This window comes from Pinus tabuliformis, chromosome 2_2, assembly GCF_031772625.1.
Source record: "Pinus tabuliformis cultivar Carrire ecotype Pingquan chromosome 2_2, CPIR1, whole genome shotgun sequence".
In the NCBI taxonomy this organism is placed as follows: Eukaryota; Viridiplantae; Streptophyta; class Pinopsida; order Pinales; family Pinaceae; genus Pinus; species Pinus tabuliformis.
In genome coordinates, this window is record NC_142300.1 from 451,870,441 (window position 1) to 451,881,075 (window position 10,635).

The window sequence follows — 10,635 nt, forward strand, 5'->3', positions numbered from 1 at the left end:
TACAAGGTGTCAACTGCCCAGGAAGCTTCCAAACTGACACTTGGTTCATGAGATTCGCCCTGTGATGAGTAAGAGGTACTTGATCACCATGTGTAAGCAAGGATCTCCAAGTGGACTCAAGAACTGAAGATTAACTGAAGAGGGAGAGGACACAAGGCAGCTTCATGTCAGTCTCAAGCTGACTCATCCTCTCTTCTTCTCTCCTATATATAGAGCTCTTCTATGAGGTCTAAGGAGGCTGGAATTTTGTGTAAAGCAAGGAGGTGCTGTTGGTTTACAGTTAGAGCTATTGGGTGATTGTTTTACTAGAGGTGAAGAGGAGAGTTCTTGCTGCTGGGGAGGTGCTGCTGGATTGGAGCCATCAATGGTTGTAACCTTCTCAGAACCCTGTTACTTCTATCAATAAAGTTTTTCATGTTCTCCTATATACTTGTATTGCATTGATGTATTGTATTTACTTGTATATTTGATTCACTCTAATCCATGCATCAGTTATGAGTACATGTATCTTGTAGTTTCCTCTCTTGTTTTGTGCAGGATCTGTGTGTAGCTGGACCGGCAAAGAGAGCAAGGAGCCGGGAACAAGAGACAAAGAGAGAGGATAAGGATCGACTAAGCGAAAGACACCAGGTTGGTTAATCTTTTCTTCCTTCTCTCTGTACTTTCATAAAGGAAAACATCAAAGCTTTACTTTCAGTTGTTGCTAAAGACTGTCACCTTTAGAGTAGGGATAGGGTCATCCGCGTCGGATACTTTTCCCCACAACACTATGGTTATCCAGGAAATTAAAAGGCTAGGGAAAACCACTTTCAGTCCAGGAAATACTCCATTCCAATGTCTATCATAAGATGCAAATCCTTCTTGATCTCAAGTGAAATCCTTGGTATAATATCGCTGCTATGAAGACACAAGGATTTATGTAAAAAATGATTCATAAAATGGCCGAATTAATAAAATTGTGAATTCCTTCTCACCAAAGATGTCCCATGAATGACTGATAGTGGACTTCCCTGATCATCCATCTTTTGTAACTAGAACTTGAACATGTCTTCTTTATAGAATAACATTAAATACACAAGGACTAACTAGTGTTTGAATGCACCTTTAACTTTAAATTTCAGAAAATTCTCATCAATAACATCTAACAAGTATTGACTATAATTGAAAATGAGTGATGGCTTATGACCAACTGAAAATATAGATAAGAAACCTAACACTACTTCAACTACGCATTGGTTTGTGGGATATCCTAATAGACAAGTAACCATGGAAATAACTTGTCTTGACACATAAGGGAAAATAGAAGTAGAATATGAGTGATGTGTTAGAGGCAATTCAGAATTTTCAGGAAGAAAACATTCAAAAATATGGGTTCACTAGGGGAAGGTAGATTTTTGTATATTCCCTTGAGTGCAAAAGTGGAAAATGGGCGTAAAGAAGTTTGAGAATTAATCTAAAGGGCTTGACAAATAACTTCTGGGGTAATTAAGAATAAGATCTCATTGTTTTGAGCAATTGTCACTTTTTGACTAGAGAGGTACCTGAGATGACACTAGGTAGCGAATTCTAGGAAAATATGAGTATGAGGAAAGGTAAATTGAAGTAGAAATGATTCCTAGATACTTAAATCATCACTATTATCTAAATACTTTTGTTTCGCCCAATTATGAAGCTCATACAAATCAAATTCACATTGATTTTCTGTTATCTTATACTGTGTGTCAACTGAAGGCATCTCATTAAAACTGGGAATAGAAAGCAAGACTGGACTCTCAACCATCCTTTTTTATTTTACATTATGTGACAACATTTTAAGATTACATAGAGGCCCAAAGGAAATTACCCAATTTGTGGTAGATTGGTACTCAAAGAAGATGGCGATTGTAGAGGGCAATGGTGTAGTAAACGATCTTTGAGCATGAACCTACACTGATACAATGAAATGGAAAATGGAGAAATGTTGGGTAATGCAAGATTTTTAGAGCAGAAATGGAAAGAATATCAATGGTAAAATTACCATTTTTGGAGTGTTGCAATTAATAGTTTTAAACATTGGCAGGAGTTAATGACCAATGTCTACATGACTATTGGTAGGATATTTGGCCAATGGTCATGTGACGTAAGGAAGGGAGGCGACTTGGAAAATGGGATGAGGTGGATCGATGCAGTGAGGTTTTGGATGTGGTGGCGTGCTAGATGTGTTGGCATGCTATGAGTGGAGCGGGAGCCAAAAGGAGTCGGTACAAATAGAAATAGGAAAAGGCTTTCGGGGGGTCGGGTGGTAAGCAATAAGGGAGGAGAGGTCTCCAAAACATTTATGGAGTCGCCATGTGGTTAAATTTGGTTTCCAACAAACCATTTTTCGGACCCCCCCTCCATATTAGCCTTCGGGAGATTCCCTGTTGTTGATTTTGGCAAGGATGATCTCATTCATTCAAAAGTGCCAAAACCTTATTGGTAAATGACAAAACATCTTGTCCACGTTTACTTATCATTTAAAAACACTTTTTTATAATTTATTCAAGCTTTAAGGATAAACAAAAAAACTTAGGAGACATTTTGGCTAGTGCACCCTTTGGGGATTTATTTTTTATTTTTTATTTTTGTTTTTCCCCTTTATTTTTATCTCTTTTTACTTCTATTTTTCTATATTTTCTATTTTCTATTTTTCTTTTCTATTTTCTTTTCTTTTCTTTTTCTTTTTCTTTTATTTTTCTTTTCAAAGACTAGACAATTTAAAATAAAAAATAATTAACAACATCCCACTGGCATAAATGGCTAAATAACCATACATTGATCACTATATATATGACCATAACAATGGCTCCAATGGGGATGGAATCCTCCCTATAAGGTGCCAAGAACATTGTATACTAGTAGCCTTCTCCATTGGGCATTTATTTAATCTTAAAATAATTGAAATTGTCCTGATTAACTGAAAAATCATTACATATGGTAGAAAATTCATTTGAAACTTAGGGCCTTCACTCTGGGCTTCAATTTTTGATGATAGACACCCACACCTGCAGTACTTGAAATGATAAAATTGTATATACAATGATGTTGTTTTAAACCAGCTGAATTCAGGTAAAGTAATGTTTGAGTAACCTGCCATTAACAGTCCCTCTAGCAAGTGATTCTCCTATTAAATCCTTTAATAGAAATGCATTGGTTCGATGAAAAGCTTTAATTTTGTAAGGCCCCTTCCACAAACTGTCAATTTTTCCATGTTTTCCCTTTTCCTCATTTATGTCATCCCACTTTAACACAAGATCGCCAAGCTGAAAATCATTAGCTTTCACTCTCTTATCATGAATCCTTTTGATTTTTTCCTAAAGTATCTGTGTGTTGTTGTAGACTTCTTCTCTGGTCTACTGCAATTTCACCATTTGATTTATCCTTCTCTATACATCATTTGATTCAACCTCTAATTCATACAATATTTTCGACACTAGAATTTTGAGGGAGGTAGGGAAAACTGCATCAAATCCATAAACCCATTGGAAAGGAAACATTCCAATTGATTTCTTAGTGCTCACCATATCAAACCATAGAGAATTTATCAACTTTATGTGCCAAGACTTCTTATTCTCCAATAACAACTTTTTTATTATGTTGACCAAGCTCTTGTTAGAAGATTATACTAACCCATTTCCTTGAGGATAATAGGCAGTAAAATTTCCTAGAACTATATGATATTTATTGCAAAAATCTACCATCTTTTTAGATTTAAAAGCAGCAACATTATCAGTGATGATTTTGTGAGGACAACCAAAACTAGAAAGAATATTACCTTCCACGGATTGGATAATTACTAATTCTGTAGCCTGCTTAGCTGGAATTGCTTCTATGCATTTGGTGAAGTAATTTGTAGCTGTTAGAATACATTTGTGTTGGGCCAAATAACTTGGATGAATTTCCCCAGTAAAATCCAAACCGAATTTCTAGAAAGGTACTTCTATTGAAATAGGCTTCAAAGGAAAAGGTAAGAGTTTCTTTTTCCCTTCAAAAATATGACACAGATGACAAGTAGAAACCCTTTTGTGCACATCAACAAACAAAGTAGGCTGGCAGAAACCATATCTCAATATTTTTTGTTGTTTTAGTCTTCTAGAAAATATGCCTTCCACAGTCACCTTTATGAAAAAATTCCATCCTCTTATTAGTTTCATCCTCTAATAAACAATTCAATGAAATTGCTCCAGCATCCTTCCAATATAAAGCTTGATCTAGAATGCATAATTTGATAGCCTTTAATTCCAGAAATCTTGCTTTAGTCTTGGTCATACCTAGTGGATCTTGTAAATCCTATAAAACATAAACAATGTTTGTATATCAGGGGGAATTGGCAAAGCTTTCTGATACCTATAGGATAAAATCCCCTTCAAAATTTAAAGCAACAATAAAGTTGGCATCCAAAGCATGCAAATTTGATTCCGCCATCAATTTGGCCAACCCATGACCCTTTGTAATATTTTTGGGCTTAATCTCAATATCATATTCTAAAATAAAAATTATCCACTTACCTCTCTTTCCTTCAGGATCATTTGAGTAAGGATGTTCTTTACTACTGCATTGGGAACAAAATAAATTATATGAGAATGAAAAATATACACTTTGAAATCATTCAAGGCTTTTACCATGGGAAAATCTTTCTTTTCCATAATATTGGATTTCAAAGAATCATCTCTTAATCCCCTAATGGAAAAAGCTATGGGTTTCACATATCCCTCGTTTTTCTCCATCAATACTGCTACAATAGTATACTTCAAAGCAAAGGAAAACATAATGAAATCCTTAGTGTGATTAGGACTAGATAAAACAGGAGCATGAGTCAATCTTGACCTTACCTCATTGAATGATGTTTTTTCTTCTACATTCCATTTTATTTCAATTTCCTTTCTCAACATCTTGGCGATGTCTCTTAATATTTCACCTAAATTTTGGATAAACTTCCTCAGAAAATTAATTCTACCAATGAAAGACAATACTTCTTTTTTGTTTCTAGGGGGATCAATTTTCATGATAGCCTCAATTCTACTTGGGTCAATTTGGAAACCATCTTTGTAAATTATATGACCCAACAATTTACCTTCTTCCAGACCAAAAAGAGACTTTTTAGGATTCTAGGAAATACCAAATTTTCTACATTTCTCAAAGACAATTTTTAAATGAAACAAATTATCTTCATCAATTTTAGAAAACACAGTGATTTCATTAAGATTTATTACAATAAATATTTCCTTTTCATCTGCAAAAGAAATTTCCATTACTCTCTAAAAAGTTTCCCTGCCATTCATAATCACAAAAGGCATCTTCACATACATAAAAGTTCCCCATGCGGTTGTGAAGGTTGTTTTGTATTCATCATTTAGATGAACTAAAGTCTAGTTGTAAGCAGAGAAACCATCAAGTAATGAAATTCTACTACTACCAACCACCCTTGGCATTATATGATCCATCTTTGGCAATGGGTAATTATCTTTGAGAGAAACTTTATTAAGGTTTCAGAAATCCACACATAACCCTATTTCTCAGGTCTTTTTCCTCCCTGGTACTAGATTTGATAACTATTTAGAAAATCTCAAAGGCACAATAATATTAGCACCAAAAGGCTTCCTTACCTATTTGTCAATTAAAGGTAGTAGAACATTGTTCAATCTCCTTAGCTTATGTTTGATAGGTTTCTAATCTTCTCTTATAGGAATAGTATGTTGAATAATGTTGGTATCATAGGCTTTCAAGTATTCATATCCCCATGCAAAAACATCAGAGTATTCTCTCAATAAATTAATGTATTTATGTTTCTTTTCTAGAGTTAAGGAGTTAGAAAGCTTCACAATCTTTGGGTTTTCTTTAGCCCCTATATTACAATCCTCCACTTCAGTTCCAACAAGTTGCATTTTGGGATTTTTAGCCACATCATTGAAATCAAATAATTCTTCAAGTGGTACCAACCCTCTTGGTATTACATTATCCTTTAGCTAGAGGACTTCAAGCTCTTCTTTAGGTTCATCAGGGTTCTCACTGATTTGATTCAAAACAATTTATTGTCTATCATCATCAACATCAGCATGCACTTTTTGACTTCTAGGAAATAGAGACACTGAATAGTCTGGAAAACACTATAAAAAATCCAAGACAACATTTATGTATTCCATCAATCTAGGATTATTAGTTGAATACTCACCTTTGATTAGATTTATGATTAGTTATGAATCTCCGTGGATTGAAATTATTTTGTCTCTTGATCTCTTCAATAACTACAACCTCAAAATAAGTGCCGCATATTCAGCTACATTATTAGTGCATTGGAAAGCAGGCTTGCAGGAATATGTTTTCAATCTACTAGATTTTGTGTCTAAGATATGTAAACAAGCCTCGACTCCTTCTTACTAACTACCCTATCAAAATCTATATGCCAAATGCCTTCATTATTATCATCTTTTGTTTCAGTATTTAACTTCACATCTTCTATTTTTTCCGACTGGTTTTCTTTGTCTTGAATTTCTTATTCTAAACATATATCATTATATAGAATAAAATAATCCATGTCTGAATTTACATAATAGAGTGGGTAATTATTAGGTGTGTCTGGAATTCTTACCATATATTTCATAAGAGTCTCCCTTTATAACCTTCGTTGTTGCCTAAAAACTGGAATAGTTGCATATGTCATATCCATCTGCAATGTGGCCTGTAACTTTGGTCCCTAAGGTCTTGACAAGAGCATTCCATATTTTGGAGGTATATCAACAACAAAAATATCCATGACTACACTTTTTGCTGGGATTTGGGCAAGGGTTACACATAAATCCTTGATAAAACCTAAGCATCTTACTCTACTTGAATCAAAAGAGAAAAGGTATTTATATGGTCTGGTTATATCTAATCTCAATTTCTCCATAATCACTTTGGGCATGATATTATGTGAAGCACCTAAATCGAGCATGGCATTGTGAAAAATGAAATCATGAATGTTAAGACTAACATAAAATGGTGGCACATTACCATCTTGTGACTTTCCTTCAACTCTAGGTCTAAACAAAAATTTAGGCCAGTCATCACTTAGGTTTAGAGTATATGTTCCCTCTTCTATATTTACTACTTTTATAACTTGACTTCTATATACATGCTTTTTCATTAATACAATTAGAGGAATATAAATTTTAACTTTTGACAACTTATTTTCAATGTTAAAAGAAGGTTGAGGCCTTTCTACCTCTTTCACATTTGCATCTTGTTTTTTGGGGTCTTACTTTAGAGGATCAATATTTGTTTGAAATGTAGAAGATGTATCAATTTGGATCTTTCCAGGACTATTTCCTGCAACTTTCTTATTTCTCATATTATACTGTTTGTGCACTTCCATAATGGAATTTTGATAGCCCCTTTTGTAATCCTCTAATTATGTAGGTATCACATGTTGTTGTGCTAATAAGAACAAATCTTGTTCCTCTTGTGTCAAGAAAACATTATATATTTATCCTTCACCAAAGAGATTTATCTAATTCTTTTCTGTCTCATCTGGTGTCTCATTTTCTTCTTCTGCATAATTTTCCTTAAAAGGAAGGCTAATTTGTTGTTGATCTGTTGGGTTTCTTGGCTCTCTTTGATTTATTTTGGGTTGCTGCCTTCTGAAATTTGGATTCCTGATCTGAGGATCCCTATGTGGTTCTCTTGGTGCAACCCTAGCTATTAAATTCATCCTTTCCATAATTCTTTCTATAGTTTTAACTAAGGTTTCCATATTTACATCTAATGACAAAGAAGCTTCTTCTTTAATTGTCACTCTCTTCTCAGACCTAAACATAGCTTTCTTGGCTAGAAGATTAGACTCTACACTAACAACATTCCTTTGCATCTCTTATAAAGTTATTGTATTTATTTCTCTCAATTGATATGCCATGTCAGTATCAAAACCATCTAGACATTGAAGTAAAGCCAATCCTGGTGGGGGCTTTATTTTCGTTGGAATAGAATTATAAATCGGGTTAAATCTATGTGAATAATATTGAACTGACACTCCTGGAGCTCTTCTTAAACATTCATATTCTGCAATAATCTGAAGTGGATTCTTTTTAACCTCCCAACAAGAAAGAAAAACTTGATGAAATTGTTGTAAATTGGAAATACTTCTTGCTACTAATTCCATATACCATTTTCTTGCTTCACGAGGAAAACTTTGAGGAAAAAAACCTTATTCAAACATCATCATCATCAACCTCTTCTAGGTCTACAAAATCATTCATCTTATCAATGTGTTGTTGAGTTGTAGTGGGCCCAGTGCCATTGAATTGGGGTATACATTGTGAATAATTAAGTGGCATAGTATTTAGTGGTTGTTGTACAATCAAAGGTGCATAATGGGTTGCCATGATTGGAATATGAGAGGAAGATCAAATTGTAGTTCTACTTGATGTTAGAAGTGGCTAAGATAGTGGGACTACGGTCTGTTGAGTTGTTATATAAGGAGTATGAATGAGAGATGTAATGGGCACAATAGAAAAAGAAGGAATCACAAGTGAGGTCAATGATGGAATAGAAGAAGAAGTGAAAATCTATTGAACTATGGATGGTTCTTGAGTAGGATGATTCAACAGAGTTACCATATCTTCAAGCTTTTCAAAATTTTGTTCAACATCTTTATTAGAATCTAAAAAAAGAGTCTTTTTGCTGAATTGTATGGTTTCAAAGCGGATTCATCAAAGATTGTTTCTGGAACAAAAATTTAGGACTTGGTTCTAAAAATAATAAGCTCAAAGGATAGATCATAATTAATATCCTCAATTGTTTAAAAGATTTTGCGGAGTGAGTGAAATCTGAGCAGAGGGCTATTTCTTATTTGACTTTATTGAAGGTTTTTTTTCTTAATCCATTTCTAAGGATCATTCCCAACTTTGGGAGGATCAAGATTTGGATTTGATCTTTTATAAATATTTTTAGGAGCCATATTTCCAAAGTAACTTATCACAACTAGGTAAAAACACAAACTTTGGGTGAATATTTCTACCTAAAAGGTTTCCTAACTCACTGTCACCGATAGGAAATAACATCGCTCTTTTGAAATCAAATTTTACCAAGTTCCCCAATATGGTTACCAAAATGTTAATGCTCAATAGCTTTCCTAGGCAAAAAACGAAACTGCAGAGGTAACCAAAAAATACTTTTAAAGTTGGGATCTAGCCCTTCTGGCTTCAGAGAGGGCTCTCTCTGTATGACTTTTAATCTTAGTGTTTAGATTTTAGCCTAGGTATGAAAGGTGAGGATAGATTTTTTAAAGTTTTGGTTGTAAAATGGAAGAAAATTCCATTGGGAATGAAGTCATAAATTCTTCAGTAATCAATTGAAATAAACATAGGAGCAAAAACAAGGTGAGGTAGGAAAACCCCTGGATCTTGCAGATTTGTTGTAGTGTGGATGAGATGAATAAGAATTAGGATCAATTAAATATAGATCATACACATCTGAATTATGTAATTAATATCAAAAAGAAAACTTTAAGTTTTCTTAACAATCCAAAGTAGAGAACTATAAGTAAATTTAGCTCTTAATCTTCTTGTAAACAATTTAAGAGGGAACATTCATGTGAAACTTGAAAGAAAAATGGATTTGAAAAGAGGAAAACATCACCATTTTCTTGACACAAGAATCCTAAAACCAAACTGCCTCTATATAACTGAATTGATTACTTCAAAATATATTTCACTGCTTAGAATCTCAAAAAAAAACTTTTCTTCTTGCATAATCGAACCCTTTCTAAATCTTCTTACAAAATATTTATATATGTTGTCTTGACTTAATTCAGACTTCAAAATCAAATTTATTACAAAATAATATCTACTAAAAACATGTAGATATTTCAAAAATATAACTAAGTAATAGGAAATCTAGACTATTTCCGATGTTCTGTTCAAACATTGAGGATAATTGTTGCTGACTATAGGCACTTTTGTGCTTATTCCTTTCTCCTTCTCCCCAATTTGTAGGATTCTTATTTTCCCTTATTCAACAAGCTCCACCAATTTATCCCACCGCTCTTCACTAGGAATGAATAAATTTACCATGCTCCAAAATTTCTCATCTATTCGTATATGTCTGAAAATTTCACTTATTGAGAAATATATGGTGTACTTCATGCTAAATGTAGATTTCATGTTGCAGTCCTTCCAAGAAATCTTCTCCAGTTATTGTTCCTCTAACCTTGGTGAACTTGGAAGAATCTACAACTATGTCGCCTAATGGGTCTTGATAGTTATCTAATGGAATCAATTTGCCATTATAGGATTTTAGAGCTAGAACTCCCTTTTCCTAAAATACATTAAAATTTCTGTTAAATATTTTCACCTTTAAGTCCAACTCTTTGCATTTATTTTTCAGTTGTATCATGAGGTTCTTCTTTGTTATAACTCTCTTCACTTCTATAATTGTGCCTGTTATGTCTTGAACCTGGACTTCTTCTAACTCATCTCTAGTTTTGGAGTTCAACATCTTAATAATTTTGTGTGCTTCCCCTGGTTTGTGCTCAATATCAGCTTTAGTTTTCTCAAACACTATTTTGACTCTTTGTACCAGCTCCTCCTGCTAAAAAATAATTTGAAATGATGGCCACAATTTTGTAAAATTGGCATTGAC